This window comes from Dama dama, chromosome 11 (genome assembly GCF_033118175.1).
Source record: "Dama dama isolate Ldn47 chromosome 11, ASM3311817v1, whole genome shotgun sequence".
NCBI lineage: Eukaryota > Metazoa > Chordata > Mammalia > Artiodactyla > Cervidae > Dama > Dama dama.
In genome coordinates this window covers 41,361,205-41,378,693 of record NC_083691.1, presented here as the reverse complement: position 1 = coordinate 41,378,693, position 17,489 = coordinate 41,361,205, and the positions used below count along the sequence as shown (strand labels likewise).

The window sequence follows — 17,489 nt, the reverse complement described above, 5'->3', positions numbered from 1 at the left end:
TCTGAGCCATGAAGCAGCCCAAGTCCAACGGGCAGCAGGACAGGACAGGACTTGACCAGCTTCCCAATGATGCCTGCTTTCTTGCCTCTGTCTGATGCAATTTGGGCAACAGAACATGGCACACCACATGAGGAGAACAGTAAGATATTTTTTCGGGTGATTGAATGAATGAATGAATGGTTGTGTCTTACGAGCTTATGGGGAGACCCCACTTTGGGTCTCTCAATGTATTTTCCTGCTGCCTACTGTAGTTAGGTGTGCTTCTATGCTGCATACCACACTTATGACACTATGTAGCATGTTGTACTATGTAGTATATGCTACATATACACATATAAGCACATACTACATATGTTATATCCATAAGACATGTGAAAGGGAAAATGAAAGTTGCTCAGTTGTGTCTGACTCTTTGTGATCCCATGGACTGTAGCCCACCATGCTCCTCTGTCCATGGGATTCTCCAGGCAAGAGTACTGGAGTGGGTTGCCATTCCCTTCTCCAGGGGATCTTCCTGACCCAGGAAAAAAACCGGGGCCTCCAGCATTGCAGGCAGATTCTTTATCATCTGAGCCACCAGGGATGCCCCCAAACAGGGGTTAGATGCCATGATGTAGGTGGCGATGCCTTAACCAAAGGCATGCTGTCAGGCCAGAGAGCTTCTTCCATCCTAGTCAAGGGGATGGCTAATCTTTTCTCCTTTCATACAACACATAGAAGACATATACCCCAAATTAAAAGGTTGAGAAAAAACCTAAGTACAAATAGAAGTTCTAGTATTTCTTTCTAGACCCCAGGGGGTGTAAATGTACATCTTGTGGTGGGAAGGACTGAGCCCCCACTTCAGGATCACTTGCTTAGTGCAATATTTTTATGTCTGACATTGACCGGAATCTATATTCCATCCATTGGATGAAGGAAAACCAGAATTCAATTAGATGAATGTTCGCTGAAGGCCTGTCTCATCCTGGATAGTCTGCTAAATGCTAAGGGGTTAGTGACTCTATGCCTGGGATTATTCCAGGCAGACCTGATTTAAAATACTCATTTTCATTTTCCCACAAGTATACTCACCCTGGCTGGTTGCATGCCCAGAGTTTTAGTATAAAAAGTATTGTAACAATTGCTATGGAATAACCAAAGGATGGAGAAGACTGCTCCTGTTCCTCAGGTCTTATTTTGGCTTATATTGTGTTAGCAGTGGCCACAGTTAAAAAACAAAACAAAACAAAAAAACAACAGGGCTGCCAAGGAGGAGCATATGGGAGCTCTAGATATCTTGGTGATGTGGTGATGTCTGTTTCTGAACCCAAAAGGAGGGTGCACAGATTCCCCTTAACAATTCTTATTTAATCCATAATACGGGAGTCATGTATGGATGTGAGAGTTGGACTGTAAAGAAAGTTGAATGCTGAAGAATTGATGTTTTTCAACTGTGGTGTTGGAGAAGACTCTTGAGAGTCCCTTGGACTGCAAGGAGATCCAACCAGTCCATCCTAAGGGAGATTAGTCCTGGGTGTTCATTGGAAGGACTGATGCTGAAGCTGAAATCCCAATACTTTGGCCACCTGATGCAAAGAGCTGACTCATTTGAAAAGACCCTGATGCTGGGCAAGATTGAGGGCAGGAGCAGAAGGGGACGACAGAGGATGAGATGGTTGGATGGCATCACTGACTCAATGGAGATGAGTTTGAGTAAACTCAGGAAGGCCTGGAGAGCTGCCTTCCATGGGGTCGCAAAGAGTCGGACACAACTGAGCGACTGAACTGAACTGAACTGAACAGGTACAGGGACACTTCTGAAAGATGAGCAATTTTATTAAAAGCAAAAGGAAATAAAAGAGGACATTAAAATCAAAGAGCCCTCTGGGATTGAGCACAAATAGAATGAAACAGGTCATATGTTATTCAGACTGGTGGGGCTGAAACAGTCGGGGGAAGCTTTGCCGATGTGTATGAATGTGAGAGTTGGACCATAAAGAAGATCGAATGCTGAAGGATTGATGTTTTTGAACTTTGGTGCTGGAGAAGATTTTTTAGAGTCCCTTAGACAGCAAGGAGTTCAAACCAGTCAATCCTAAAAGAAATCAACCCTGAATATTCATTGGAAGGACTAATGCTGAAGTTGAAGCTCCAATACTTTGGCCACCTGATACAAAGAGCCAACTCGTTGGAAAAGACCCTGATGCTGGGAAAGATTGAGGGCAGGAGAAGAAGGGGGTGACCGAGGATGAGAAGGTTGGATGGCATAAGACTTCCCTGGTGACTCAGATGGTAAAGCGTCTGCCTACAATGAGGGAGACCCAGGTTTGATCCCTGGGTTGGGAAGATCCTCTGGAGAAGGAAATGGCACCCCACTCCAGTATTCTTGCCTGGAAAATACCATGGACGAGGAACATGGTAGGCCACAGTCCATGGGGTCGCAAAGAGTTGGACACAACTGAGCGACTTCACTTCACTGACTCAATGGAAATGAGTTTGAGCAGACTCTGAAAGATGGCGAAGGACAGGGAACCTTGGAGTGCCATACTCCCTGGGGCCGCAAGGACTTGGACATGGCTTAGAGACTGAACAACAACAACTGTGAGGCCTGGAAGCACAGTGGCATGTGTGGCATGTGGAAAGCCTCTGGGACTCTCGGGGCGAGGTGAACAGTGAGAGCTAAGTATGGCAGTGAGGCTGAGCTGGAAGGTCTGAACATCAGCCCAGCAGGTCATGGGAGGGCAGCAGATGGGTGTTCATTCTGAGTCATGGGGTATCTAGTGGAGATATAGGTGAAAGTAGTTGTGGCATGTTTTGAAAGCCAGACAGAAGAGTTTCAAAATCAATTTGAGGGCACTGGAGAGCCATTGTCTAAAGTGAATTTGGAGAAGGTTAATTTGAAGCTGTGAAGAAATGCTATCTGTTGATGTTATCTTCTGACACCCCCTCATTCCATCCATCTCTGTTTGTGATGCAGAAACAACCCCTTTATTGGCTCCCTCTCTCTCATCTTAACACTGTGGTCCACTTCCTGTACTTTTGGCTAAGAGATCTTCTAAAAATGCCATCTGACCATAGCTCTTCCCAGCTCAAACATGTTTAAATCGCCCCCACCATCTTTTCCATAAAGACCAAATGCCCTTATGCCTTTTCCCTTGTCCTCCTTTCCAGGTTTTTCTTCCACTTCCCACAAGAAAACTGAAGGCCTTGTACTTCCCTGAGCCCTCCACCCTTCCTGCTGTTTACCTGAGCCATGAGACCCCCCAGCACCCCCCAACTTCCTCTTACCCTGGCTGACTTTGGCTCATTCTTCAGACTTGGCTCAGCCATCAGAGTTCTCTTGAACGTCACAGCTCAGAGTGTGGTCTGTGCACCAGCGTCATTCTCAGTATCTCCTGGATCTAGTTGGGGATGTAGAATCTCAGGCCCCGCCTCAGACCCACTGGGTCAGATCTGCATTTATCAAGGCCTCTAGGAGGATTGTGTGCATAGTGATATTCAGAAGCACAGCTCTGGGCATTCTGGTCCACTCCCTTCACCACCCCCAACTGTGGAAGAATCAGGCTCCCATGCACTCCTGGAAGCCTTCCTAAGTGGACCTTGATATCTTTTTATTTCCCTGTGTTTCCTTCCTTGATTTTGACATCTCTGAGGACCAGGATGACATCTTATTCATTTTTGGTGGCTGACTCAGTGACTAGTTTAGTGTCAGCACACAATAGATGTTAAAAAAATGCTTGTTCCATGAGTGAACCATCAGCAACAGCCTCATATCATGAATGGTGATCCACTGTTACTCTCACACCATTGGTGACCAGTATAAAGGAGATCCCATACAGGATGCTTTGTTGAGACTTGGTTTGGTTTCAAGCATCTATTTACCCTAAATGAGCTGTGAGGCCAGCCAGGCCCCTGGTACCTGCTGGAGCCCAGAGCCCAGGCTTGTGATGCTGACATTTAAATTCAAGAGACTCTCCTATTAGTAGGACTGCTTTTAAACAGCTGCTTCATGGGGAAGAACCAACTGTTCATGAAAAACAACCTTGTCAATTAAACAACATTCTCCTTCTGATCAAAGATCCACCTTGAAGACTTTTAATTTGGCCTTAAAGTGAGGATTCAGGGACTAAGCGACATGGGGATCACCTTTGACTGCTCACCCTTAGTGGGGAGCCCTCGTCAGGACTCTTGGCTCTGTGCACAGAATGGGGAGCTCACCCTAGCTCTAGAACTGGCTTTTCTCTCTATCTTGGAGACGGACATGGGTGACGCTTATGCCAGAGCTTCAGCAGTGAGAGAGCCTCCAGTTGACCTTGGAGCCCAAAGGACACAGTTAGACCTGCCTCAGTCTTTCAAGGCCCAGTTAAAAAGCCTGGAGCATTGTCAAGGGGGGCAGGGGAACCTGAAGATTCCGAGGCTTGGCCTTGGAAGTACATGAACAGATTTTTGATGCTTCTCCCTTCTACCCTGAATTTTCTGTAGCCCAAATGAACTTAAAAAACATGTCCTCTGTTTGTGATGAAAGGAATAGCTTGTGTTAGCAAAGTCCTTAACTCTTCAATTCACTTTCCAATCTTGGATGCCACTTGGTCCTCATGGGAGGCAGCAGAACAGTGTCAGAGACTTTACTTTAGACGTGTGGGACTAAAGTGCAGAGAGAGGGGAGACCAACCTCGTGTCATGTGACTAGTGGGGTTGAGCTGAGGTTGGGACCCAGGGCTTGCGACTCAGTGCAGAGCTCTTTGCAGCCTGCTTCTTGATTTTACAAGATGGATTCCTGCATGTGGATACCACATGCCAGGATGGAAACACACCTTGTCTATTAATTCTCACTCCTCTGAGAGATAGGAACTCTATCTTCCTCATCTGCCAGATTGGGAAGTCAAGGTGGACATCCCGTTTTAGCCAGACAAATGTCTCCTGCAGGACCCCAGCTCCAGTGTGATTCCTTGGGTTCTCTCCTGATTTCCTAGCAGCCATGGGTACTCCTCCTTACTCTGCTCTTGAATCTGTTGGTCTCTCCTCTATAGCATCCATCATCTTATGGGATGGTAATCATTGGCCTTTGAGTGGTTTGAGGGTATCATTTTTTTTTTTTTTTTTTTGACAGGATTCAACCCTGGGTAATAATATTCTTTCTCCTTCCTTTGCAATTTTGCCTGAACTTTTGTTTCTTTGGTGTCCTCTGGGGTAAAAGAAAGCGTATTATACATCAGGGCACATTTGACAGATACAAGTGATTATACTAATAGTGGGATTATTTCCCCACGTGTCTAATGTGTTCAGGCTTCTTTCAAATGAAATGAGTTTAAAACTCATCCCTAAAAACGAAATGAAGTCTTTAAGTTTTATTCTACCTACCTCCTTCTTTTATCTGGATTTTAAAACCTTTTTGTTTTTAATGAGAGTGATACTGTGCTGCCCATAATTTACTTTAAAATACTTTGATACAGATAGCTTGATTTTATACTTATATATCTTTATATATATATATACTCACACACATGGATATATATATATATGTATACACATATATTCATATAGCTATATCTGTATCTACCTATCTGTATATCTATCTACTTCTCTGTGTTTGCACACCACAAAAGCATCCTCATGTTGGTATATGTGATGTGTGTGTATTTGTATATATGACCTATATCTCAGGTACAGTCTGTTACCCTAAGAGGGAGCATACACTTCTGGGCAAGTAGTTAGTGTTTTGAAAACTTCTAGTTAGTTAGAAGCCAATACTCCAGAGATGGACTTCAATTATCTTTGTAACCAACACGAGAGGTTTTACTTTTTGTAGGTGAAAAAAATAGTGTTCAAGATCTGTGGATTGGTTAGAAATATTGCAGTGACCCTCCCCCTTTGCATAACAGAACATAGGAACATAGTCCAGAGGTCCACACCTTTCCAAATGATGCCAGATGTTTCCTTTGGAAATGATCCTGTACCAGCCACTGATTAGAGAATTCTGGTCCCACAAATCTAACTATAAAATCAGCTGAAACCTGCTGCTAGTCTAACATCACATCTTCCTTTGGTGAACCTAAAACTTTCTACAGGGATGGAGAGCTGGAATGTTACGCTTACAGATTTGGTTGTATGAGCATTTTGGAGCCTGCTTGCTAAGTGAATGAGTGTATATGTGGTAGAATTTTGTCTGGGACTTAATTTTATTTTTTATTTATTTATTTATTTTTTTGAAGGGACTTAATTTTATTATAAGCAAGTGGTGGGGTTTCCCAGGTGGCTCGGAGGTAAAGAATCCACCTGCCAAAGCAGGAGACACAGGAGACATGGGTTCAATCACTGGGTCCAGAAGATCCCATGGAGAGAATAACGGCAATATTCTTGCGGAATATTGCATGGGAAATCCCATGGACTGAAGAGCCTGGAGAGCTACAGCCCGTGGGATCACAAAAGGGTTGGACATGACTTAGAGACTAAACAACAGCAACAATCAAATGGCAAGGGGAGAGATCTATAGACCCCACCCACCTCTAGCTATTGGATGCTGCCCATGTTTACTAGAAAGAACCTAATAACCGTGAACAACCAAGTTGGCTTAGGTGAAATCACAACAGAAGATAATGGAAAAACTGAGTTCATCTCTTAGTCTTTGGCCCATTAGATTGCTTTATTTCCATTCTTAGGATATTCCATCATCAGCCTTCTCAGTTTTGCAAAGGAGGCTGATAAAGTATCCTCTAAGCAAACAACAAGAACACAGCACTGCGAATGATATCTTAGCTTCGTCTTATCATGGCTCTGAAATTTAGTTTTCAAAATACGCTGGGAGCCAAGGATGACATGGATGCCCCTGTGATGAGCGTCATTCTGTCCAGAGAGAGAGAGGATTGCTTGACAGTGTACACAAGGGCAGTAATGATGGCAGCACTGCTATCAATCCAGGGTTACTGGGGAAAGACTCCAGTTGCTTTAGCACGTTTTTCCACGTGGGGCCTGTTAGGATTGAGGGGAGAAGTTTGCTGCAGATTTTGTGGGAATCCATGGCAGCTCAGCATGCTTTAGATGGTGGGGTAAATCCTGAGAAGTCTCATTTCTAGGGTTGGAAGCTATAGAGGGATTTTTTTTTTTTTATACACATGCAATAATAACTTGGCAAAAAGAGTCTGTATGTAGAAGAGAATCCTGGAATGAGATACATCAACTGTTAATTATGGTTGTCTTTGGATGGTGGAAACGTGGATAGTACTCTTCTTTCGACTTTGGTTTTTTCCAAAACCTTTGAGTGCCTGATGATACGATTTTGAGGCACTCAGTATAGAGTCTTTCAGCCTTGAGTGAGTTGGGGGTACAGTGTCCAAGCTCTGACTTGGCCACAGGGTGACAGCAACCCAGACTGGCCCCTTGGGCATTGCCAGACTTATTATAGGAGAAAAGAGCCCAGAGAGGGAAGAGAGTTTCTTAATAGAGAAATGGAGGCTTGGATCATCTTAATTTCAATATGAGAAGAACAGTGACCGTTTTTAAATCCCAAGTTTCTACAACAGGTCATGATGCATCAGAAGCATTTCCCCAAGTTACTAGATACTTTAGCTAGATATATCCAATATAAATATATATATATATTGGAGTCCCACCATCCAAACACACACACTAAATTAAGGATTGAATGTTACGTCATTGAATGGCTGGATTATTGTTCAATGAACGATAACTCTACAGTTGGACATTTAGATCTTTTCATTTTTCATCACATATTACAATGAATATGATTGTGCATAAAGCTTTCTTTGGTTTGTTTCTGATAACAGTAATACTAATAAGTGTTTATGCAAGCTGCCTACCCTTCTAGAACTTCAAATTTTGTTGGCAAGGGACTTCCCTGGTGGTCCACTGGTTAAGAATCTGCCTGCCAATGCAGGGGACATGTGTTCGATCCCTGATCTGGAAAGATCACACATGTTTCAGAGCAACTAAGCCCATGGGCCACAACTACTGAAGCCTGTGTGCCTAGAGCCCATGCTCTGCATAAAGAGAAGTCACTGTAATGAGAACCCCTTGCACTGCAATGAAGAGTAGCCCCCCACTCACCTTAGCTGGAGAAAGTGAGCGTGCAGCAACAAAGATCTGATGCAACCAAATAATCCAATTAATTAAAAAAGAAACAAAAAATCAAAACTTGGTTGGCAAGTAGGGTCAGGGACACAAGTAAAATAATAAGATGACACAGGACGAGATCCTATAGTAATCAGCGACAAATAAGTTGTACAGCTAATGCCATAAATTAAGGTGAAGTAGGAATTGAAATATTACTTATACGAGTTTACTAAACTCACCTGATGTTTGGTTTCAGATAAAGCTGAGTTCAAATACAGATACTGACATTTATTTGCTATGTGACTTTTGGATAAGTTACTTAACGCTTGACATATCTTTTCTGAAAGATAATTTTTTTGGGGGGGGTGATGAAATGCTTCATCTTGGGTTTAAATCCAATAAATGCATGCCAGAATATGAGATGTTTTTATGTAGCTGTGAGTTTTAAGGAGAGATAATATTTTATTGGGCCATTCTGGAGTCCTTGAGTCACACCAAGTGTAAGTTTACACCTTCCCCTGAATTCCGTACAAGTTTAGAATGTGGTACAGAGTGTCCTAGTTAATTCACGTCACTCATTCATGTAACTTATATTCACTGGCACTTAACATGTGTCAGGCACTAGTGGCTATGGGGACTTTTTATATCCTTTTCAAGGCGTATCAGTCTTATCAAAAATGGCCCCAAATCCAGGGTAAAATTATTTTTTCTCTGAGCAATTGAGGGCCTGTATTCCAAACAATTTTTGAAAAAAAGATTAAGTGATATGTATAGTCTGGTTACTAATAAGCTCCCAATGGAAATGCCAGTGAACAGCAAAATGGTGCCTACAAGAAGCCTCTGCCTGGCTCAGCCTTTAGGAGAATCACGTTTGGGGATGACTCCTGTGGCCTAAAGAGCTGCTTATAAAATCTTCCATTGAGGTCAGTGCTGCCAGCCCAGTGAGCACTAGTGATAAGTACTCCAGAGGCTGATGACTAAACTCAGGTGCCTCACTTTACCCCCACTTTTTAGGCAAGCCAACTCAGACTGGAGAACTGGGTCCAGTAATACTGTGACCCCAGGGTCGTAGCCAGCAACATACTTCCACTTCTCTAGTCTTCTCCTAACACTGAATGTTGTCAGTGTTTTTTATTTTTGCCTTGTGTCAAATATTTTTCCATCTCAACAGACTTTCAAGAAGTTGTTCTTAATGGAAACATGGTATTCTATTACCCAGAATTGTTATAATTTGGTTAAACTTCTTGTGACTGGCTGTTTAGATCATTTCAGTACTTTGTTATTCTTCATAAAACTCAATGTTATTATTATTTTTTTCTCAGTTGCTTTCTAGTGAAGCAGTCCCAATATAGATTCCCACTGCACTTTACTTAATTATTTTTCGACTGTGCTGTGTAGCATATAGGATGTTAGTTCACTGACCAGGGGTTAAACCCTGGCCTCCTAGCAGTGGTAGAACTGAGACCTAACCACTGGACTGCCACAGAATTTCCCCGCTCTACAGTTTAGGACAATGCAATTTCTCTGCATGTTAATAGAATGCAATCAGTTCAGTTCAGTTCAGTTGCTCAGTTGTGTACGACTCTGTGACCCCATGGACTGTAGCACGCCAGGCCTCCCTGTCCATCACCAACTCCTGGAGTTTACCCAAACTCATGTCCACTGAGTCAGTGATGCCATCCAGCCATCACATCCCGTCATCCCCCTTTCCTTCCACATTCAATCTTTCCCAGCATCAGGGTCTTTTTGAATGAGTCAGTTCTTTGCATCAGGTGGCCAAAGGATTGGAGTTTCAGCTTCAGCATCAGTCCTTCCAATGAACACTCAGGACTGATCTCCTTTAGGATGGACTGGTTGGATCTCCTTGCAATCCAAGGGACTCTCAAGAGTCTTCTCCAACACCGTAGTGCAAAAGCATCAATTCTTTGGCGCTCAGCTTTCTTTATGGTCCAACTCTCACATCCATACAGGACTACTGGAAAAACCATAGCTTTGACTAGACAGACCTTTGTTGGCAAAGTAATGTCTCTGCTTTTTAATATGCTGTCTAGGTTGGTCATAACTTTCCTTCCAAGGAGTAAGTGTCTTTTAATTTCATGGCTGCAGTCACCATCTGAAGTGATTTTGGAGCCCCCAAAAATAAAGTCAGCCACTGTTTCCACTGTTTCCCCATATATTTGCCATGAAGTAATGGGACCAGTGACAACCCACTCCAGTATTCTTGCCTGGAGAATCCCAGGGACGGGGGAGCCTGGTGGGGTCACATAGAGTTGGACACGACTGAAGCGACTTAGCAGCAGCAGCATTGGGACCAGATGCCATGATCTTAGTTTTCTGAATGTTGAGTTTTAAGCCAACTTTTTCACTCTCCTCTTTCACTGTCATTACGAGGCTATTTAGTTCTTTGCTTTCTGCCATAAGGGTGGTGTCATCTGCATATCTGAGGTTATTGATAGTTCTCCCAGCAATCTTGATTCCAGCTTGTGTTTCATCCAGCCCAGTGTTTCTCATGATATACTCTGCATATAAGTTAAATAAGCAGGGTGACAACATACAGCCTTGACGTACTCCTTTTCCTATTTGGAACTGATCTGTTGTTCGTGTCCAGTTGCAGTAAGAATTTTAAAAATTGTTTGCCAGTATGGTATGTGGAAAATAGGAGATTTCATGATTTAATTTGCATTTCTTTGATCATTGGGGAAAGAAGCTCATTTTTCACATGTATTTGTCATTTATATTTCCTTTTTGTGCATTGCTTGTTCACTCTTTTTCCTATTGGCATGATCATCTTTTTCATATTGATTCACAAGAGCTTTTTACATATGAAGAACACACATTTAATTTTAAGTGTTAAGATTCTAGTTAAAAAGGAAAGTGACCACTATGCAAAGAAAACATGAGGACATTGTATTAGCTAGTTCCAAGTCTTGTTCTTCTCTAATTCGTTGTGTCTGTGGAGACTAGAGTGAGGACTCTAAAATGCAAGTCTGATCTTGTCATTCTCTCTCTTTTTTTAAAAATTAATTTATTTTTGGCTGTGCTGGAGCACTGGGTCTTCATTGCTGCATGTGGGCTTTCTCTAGTTGTGGCAAGCACAGGTTATTCTCTAGTTGCAGTGTGCAGGCTCCTCATTGCTCTGGCTTTTCTTGTTGCAGAACATGAGCACACAGGCTTCAGTAGTTGTGGCACACAGGCTTAGCTGCTCCACAGCATGTGAGATCTTCCCAGAGCAGGGATCAAACCTATGTGCCCTGCATTGGCAGGTGGATTCTAATCCCCTGGACTACCAGGAAAATCCTCTGTTTCCTCTGTTCCTGATTGTACTAGCATACAGTCCATCTCCCACATGCAGAGTGACAGGTTTTTTATTATGATCCTGCTTCCCCTCTTGACTTTCGTTTCCTAACCCTCTATAAGTTCTAAAAGCCATTCATATTGCATCATCTTCAGCTCCCAGAACTGCCAACCTCTCCCTCTCTCTCTCTTTTCTGGGCCTTTGTGCTATATCTTCTGCCTAGACCTCTCTTCCAACTCTTTTTCTGATAACCACCACTCATCATTCAGATCTGCCTTGGACACCACTTCCTTTAGATCAGCGATTCTCAGCCAGGGATGCTTTGTCCTCAGGGGACTGTGTCTGGAGACATTTCTGATCATTATACTGGGGGAGAGTTATGTTAATGACATCTGGTGAGTAGAGGCCGGGCTTCTCAGGCAGCTCAGCTGGTAAAAAATCTGCCTGTATTGCAGGAGACCCCAGTTCGATTCCTGGGTGAGTTCCTCTGGAGAAGGGATAGGCTACCCACTCCAGTGTTCTTACGCTTCCTTGGTGGCTCAGATGGTAAAGGATCTGCCTGCAATGTGGGAAACTTTGGTTTGACCCCTGGGTCAGGAAGATTCCCTGGAGGAGGGCATGGCAACCCACTCCAGTATTTTTGTCTGGAGAATCCCCATGGACAGAGGAGCCTGGCGGACTTCAGTCCACGGGGTCGCAAAGAGTCACACACGACTGAACGACTAAGCACAGCCCAGCACAGTGGGTAGAGGCCAGGGATGCTGCTAAATATTCTATAATGCACAGTATAGCCCTCCACAACAAAGGACTATCTGGCCTGAAATGTCAATAGTAGTGAGGTTGAGAACCCCTGTTCTAGACCTAAAAAAGTCTTTACTAGTCTTCCCTCTGATTTACTAGAGGTAGACTTACTAATCTACCTCTCTCTGCCCTGTCTAAGACTGGACCTTCCTGTGCCCACAGCCTCCCAGAACATTATCCTGTGCTTACCGTGTTCATGGATTTACTACACTGTATTGTAATTTTTCTCTAGGCTAGAAGGTTCTTGAGGGGAAGAACATGTTTTGTTACTCCAGGGCCAGGGTTGAGAATATGGTTGGCAGAAGCAGCTTAGCACATTGTGCAGTGGGGAAACAAAGTGCCTGGACTTGATTCCCAAACTCTGCTACTTGCTAGCTGTGTGCTCTTTGGTGAATGACTAACCTCTCTCTGCCTCAGTTTCCTCTTCTATAAAATGGGGACATTAATAGCATCTATCATGTAGAGTTATTAGGAGGAATACATGGGCTAATGTTGGTGGATTGCTTAGAGAAGTAAGCTCTCTATAAGATTATTGTATAGATAATTTCCTCTAAATAAAGGAATATTAATGAAATGAGCGCTCAATAAATATTTGTTGACTGAACGACCAAGGCTTGCCTTACTCTGGGTTTGGTCATCTCTCCTTTTCTTATCTTTCTCCCATTTCATTCAGCACATAGTAATTTTTTCCAATGATTTGAAAAGCTTCTTTGTAGTTCTTAATTTTTTCTAGGCTCGCATTATATCCCTAAGTAGCCCTGTGATCATGAGCTGCTAATTTTCCTGAAAAATGTTCCTATTTGTGTAAAAGGGCAAATGAGAGTAAGCCAAAATATGGAATCGTAAACACATACACTTCATTTTGGAAATGACTTTCTTTTAAATAAAATATGTATGTGGTTCCTCCTTTTGTATGTGGGGTGTACTATGGAGAGACTTTTACAAGTGAATTTGCTTTAAAAGGAGATTTACTCAAGGTGCACCCAGCACATACTGCAGCAGTGTTGTGTACCATCTCAAATCAGCGTCGGCTGTTACATGTTTGAAGTTAATTTGACGTTGAAGTAAACAAATCAAAGTGTGTTTATGGAATAATTAGGCCCTATTCTCAATGCTGTGGCTAAGAAGTTTTGTCACAATTACTGATCAGTGGTTTTCTTTGTTTTGCTTTTAAAATTCCATAGCAACACACAAAAATAAAGCCGTTGCTGTTACATGGGTACTTATGTAATTCCAGCATCCTGTATGCAGACTATCTGAGGATGAAGTCAACAAATTCTTAGCTGAATCTTCGCTTGGTTCATAGAGTAGAGACTGGTTGGATCTTCAGAAATGGAGAGGAAAAGAGAACTTTTATAAATGTGGTCCAGTCTTCCACAATTGCTTTAAAATGCATATCCCTGTTCGTTTCTTGCTTCCTCTTGTGCGTTGCGGCTTTTTCTCCTTGTCACTGGGGAGAATTGGTTCACAATCTTGTGAAAAGAAGTCTTCCATCCAGATCAACAAGGAAACTTGACATGAAAAACCAAAACGAGGGAGTATCATACTTCATACTTAATTTTTTTTTTTCCCAAAGAAGCTCATTACGTTCCCTAAAGGAGTGTACAGTTGGCCCTCGATATCCATGGGGGATTAGTTCTAGGATCCACCCAGATACGAAGATTTGCCTATGCTCAAGTCTGATACTTGGCCCTGCATATTTGCAGTTTCCACTTCCAGAGATTCAACCAACCACTGATCATAAACATAGTAGTATAGATATTGAGGGGGCCTCCCAGGTGGCTCGGTGGGTAAAGAATCCACCTACAATGCAAGAGACACAGGAGACGTGGGTTTGATCCTTGGGTTGGGAAGATCCCCTGGAGGGGGAAATGGCAACCCACTCCAGTATTTTTGCCTGGAAAATCCCACAGACAGAGGAGTCTGGCTGGCTACAGTTGACAGGGTCACAAAGAGTTGGAAAGACTGAGCATCTAAGCAGGGGTATAGGTATTGAAAAAAATCCAAGAAAAAGTGGACCCAAGACAGTCCAAACCCTTAACTGTTCAAGGAGCAACTTTACTTAATCACGTATACTCAGAGGGGTCTTTTTATGGTGTGCCAGTGGACTCACCGGAAGGTATATTTAGGAGAAGGGATATGCAGGGTATTGCGGACTGGCTGGAGGGCTCGAGATGGAGAGCCTTGCCCAATAAATCTCCCTGAAATTGTTCTGACCCACTAGAAAGGTCTTGGAGTGATCTATTCTCAAACACCATCTCCCTAGTATTTACTCAAAGCAGGCTGGCATTTACAATGGGTCCTTCTACAAAGAATCTGTTTCTTTTCTGATCTTTAAATGAAGTTGTAGATCAGTCCCCAGTTCTTAGCCTAAACGTCAGTTCCATCTTTCCTCCTTTCCTAAACCCCAAGACTCCTTGCCCTGGGCACACAGCCTATTGTTTCCCAACGGTGTCTCTGTCCCTGGAACCGCCCGCTGCTCATTTGAGGTCCTTGGTGACAGTGGCGCTGTGCCACCGTCATATCTCTGGGGTCTGCTGCTGAGTATTATTTTAATTTCTCTTCATCTAAATTCCTCATAGAGCAGCTTTTGAAACAGATTGTCTTATTAAGAGGTACTTATTGTAAAGTAGAGTGAGCTGCACCTTTGATGAAGACAGAAGAGGCCAAGTTTGACGGGTTGGACAGCATTAGACAAAGAGAGTAATTAATGACTTAATTGCCTCTTCACCCTTTCCTTTTTAAGAAAAGTTTTTCTTCTTTTCTTTCAAAACTCACCAGGCTGAAAATTGGAATTCCCAATGCTATTTTACAGCTTAGTGCCAAAAGGAAAAAAAAAAAAAAAAAGAACCCAATTTTTATCTTACATTTTCCTGTAACAGCATCCTCACTTACTTTCTAGAATCATCATCTATTGATTTTACCTGTAGTGGCCTTGGAAGTTGCAGTGATCTGTTTCTGAGAAGTTCAGTACCTTGTATGGATTTCCCTGTGTTGGTTTAAACGCTGATAAGATACATGGCAAATTAATGAAATAAAAATAGCTTTGTCAATAACCAGAAGAGAAGCCACTTTCAACATTTGTTCAGTACTCATTGCTTTTCAGGGCCTAGACAAAATTAGTGGGTAGGATTAAAGAATATATTCGTCTTTTATCCTATGTTTGAGTACTTGATCACAGAGGCATGGTTTAATCCAAACATCAATAGCGCCTCGTCAATTTCATCAGAGACAGCTGTCAAAGTGGACTTTGGGTTTGTTAGGGCTTTGTGTTTTATCCTTTTTTAAGGTCATGGAGTATTTTCTTTGATTCTTGATGCTGAAATCTTTCTTAATCTTCTAAACTTGAGAAACATCTGTTAAGATTTAATAGGACAGTTTTTGTCTTAAAATTAGAGCCCATCTTGCAAATCATTCTACCTCTTTTCCTTTTCTGCTCCGATTTGGAAAACTGGGGAGCTGGGATGGAGGAAGGGAAGCCCATGTCCCTTATGAGACAGAAGTTCTTCTGGTCAGCGTGCAAAGAGTGTGTTGGAGTGATGCTCAGGCAGGGCACGACATTTCTGAATGCTGGATGCTGGAAACTGGTGTTCAATTTTATTTTATTTCCTGGTGACATTAGCAATTTCCCTATAGCACATCATTTAGCCTGGGATCTGAGTGGCAGATTTATGGATACTCGTGAATAATGAGACAAAAATGATGTAAGGAAGAGAAACAGCTGGAAATAGGAATTTTAACCTTTTCCCGTAAGCCTCCTTGTTACTGGATTGCATTGTGTCAACAAAATTTAGTAGCTAACATAGCTGGAGGTACAGTAACGGCATCTAAAAATACACGCCTCCAAATACATACAGACAGCTGTCATCTCTGGTGACAGAATATATTAGTCATTATCCTCATCAGTAGACACAAAATCATCGCAGTTTTCATAATGGAGGCATTTCATACCACATAATTGCTAGTGATTTTGGAGGTCCTCCGATAAAGCCACCACCATTGTAATCACTGTGTTTTCATTTACTTACTTTTTGTATTCTTAACTTGGATATTAACACCTCAACCAGAGTGCTTCACAGGGAAACATTAAAAGCCTTCTAATTTATTGCTTCAGACACATTCTCACCTCCTCTTGACAAGGAACACGGGCTGGAAACTTCTGTTCTGAGCAGAAGGGGGTCCAAGCCCTTTCCCACTGAAGGTGCCAATATCCGAATCCAAACCTTCTCTAAATGTATTGGAAAAAGATGTCTAACTCCCGAGAACTGGATTTGTACCATTTTCCAAGGGTTTGTTTCTTGCTCCTTCTCAAATGCAGGAAGGAATCCCCTGTGCAGAGCCTGTGGGAGGTGGTGGCAGGAGTGGAGAATCTGGACGCTTGGTGCCACCTTTAGGAGCCTTGTGACTTTGGGGAGCTTTTTGATCTGTCCTGAGCCTCAGATTCTTAGTGGAAAGTGGGGATTAATCATAACCACCTTTCAGCTCTGTTCAGACAACCTGTGAAAGCACTTAGAATGTGTCTGCTGTAGAACAGATGATTAAAAAAGAACAGCTTCTTGGTGTTCCTGCCCCGTTACCCTGTACTGAATTTTTGCCACCTTCCTCCTCTGCCTCGTCATATATATGCATTCTTGTTCCCTTTGCCATTTGATGACTTCTGTGGAACTGGTACCAGATTTACTTAGGAAATGGGAGTAGAATAGCAGCCTCAGCTCTTTCTCCTCTATTTTTCCCTCATTTATTTTTTTCCAGTCTGATAAAGGAGAATTCTTATTGTTACGTGTCTTAACAAGCGTGCGTGATAAGTCACTTTAGTCGTGTCCGACTCTTTGCAACCCTATGGACTGTAGTCCACCATGCTCTTTTGTCTGTGGGGTTCTCCAGGCAAAAATACCAGAGTGGGTTGCCATTCCCTTCTCCAGGGGATCTTCCTGACCCAAGGATCTAACCAGAGCAAAATATTAAGATCTGTCACTTAACTGTACCAGGCATTGTGTCAAATGCTTATATATATTATCACATTTAATCCTCATAATGACCCTGTTGAGTAGATGCAATTCTTATCAACATTTTCCAGAGGAGGAAATTGAGGCCCAGAGAGACTGTGTCACTTCCCTTTGATCACACAGCCGAGAGTCTTGAGAACAAAAAGTATCCCATCTTCATAGAGCAAGTAAGACCCAGAACGGAGCAGGGGTCTGGAAGCCCAATAGTTTTATCCTTGCAGCATTTTTTGATTGTCAGTCACCATCTCCCAGAGCCTGAGTCCCCAGGTGCTCGCAGCAGGGAGGAAGGACTTCTGTGTGGCTGAGATGGAGATAGGCCCACCCTCTGGGCGGGT

General features: G+C 42.8%; 1 non-coding gene across 1 annotated transcript; it reads right to left on the bottom strand.

Annotated features, from left to right (window-relative positions):
- Positions 1-590: 590 nt before the first annotated feature.
- On the bottom strand, positions 591-713 carry LOC133065744 (U6atac minor spliceosomal RNA). Its single transcript, XR_009695000.1, has one exon. It is a non-coding gene; the product is annotated as a U6atac minor spliceosomal RNA (small nuclear RNA).
- Between the last annotated feature and the right edge of the window lie 16,776 nt (positions 714-17,489).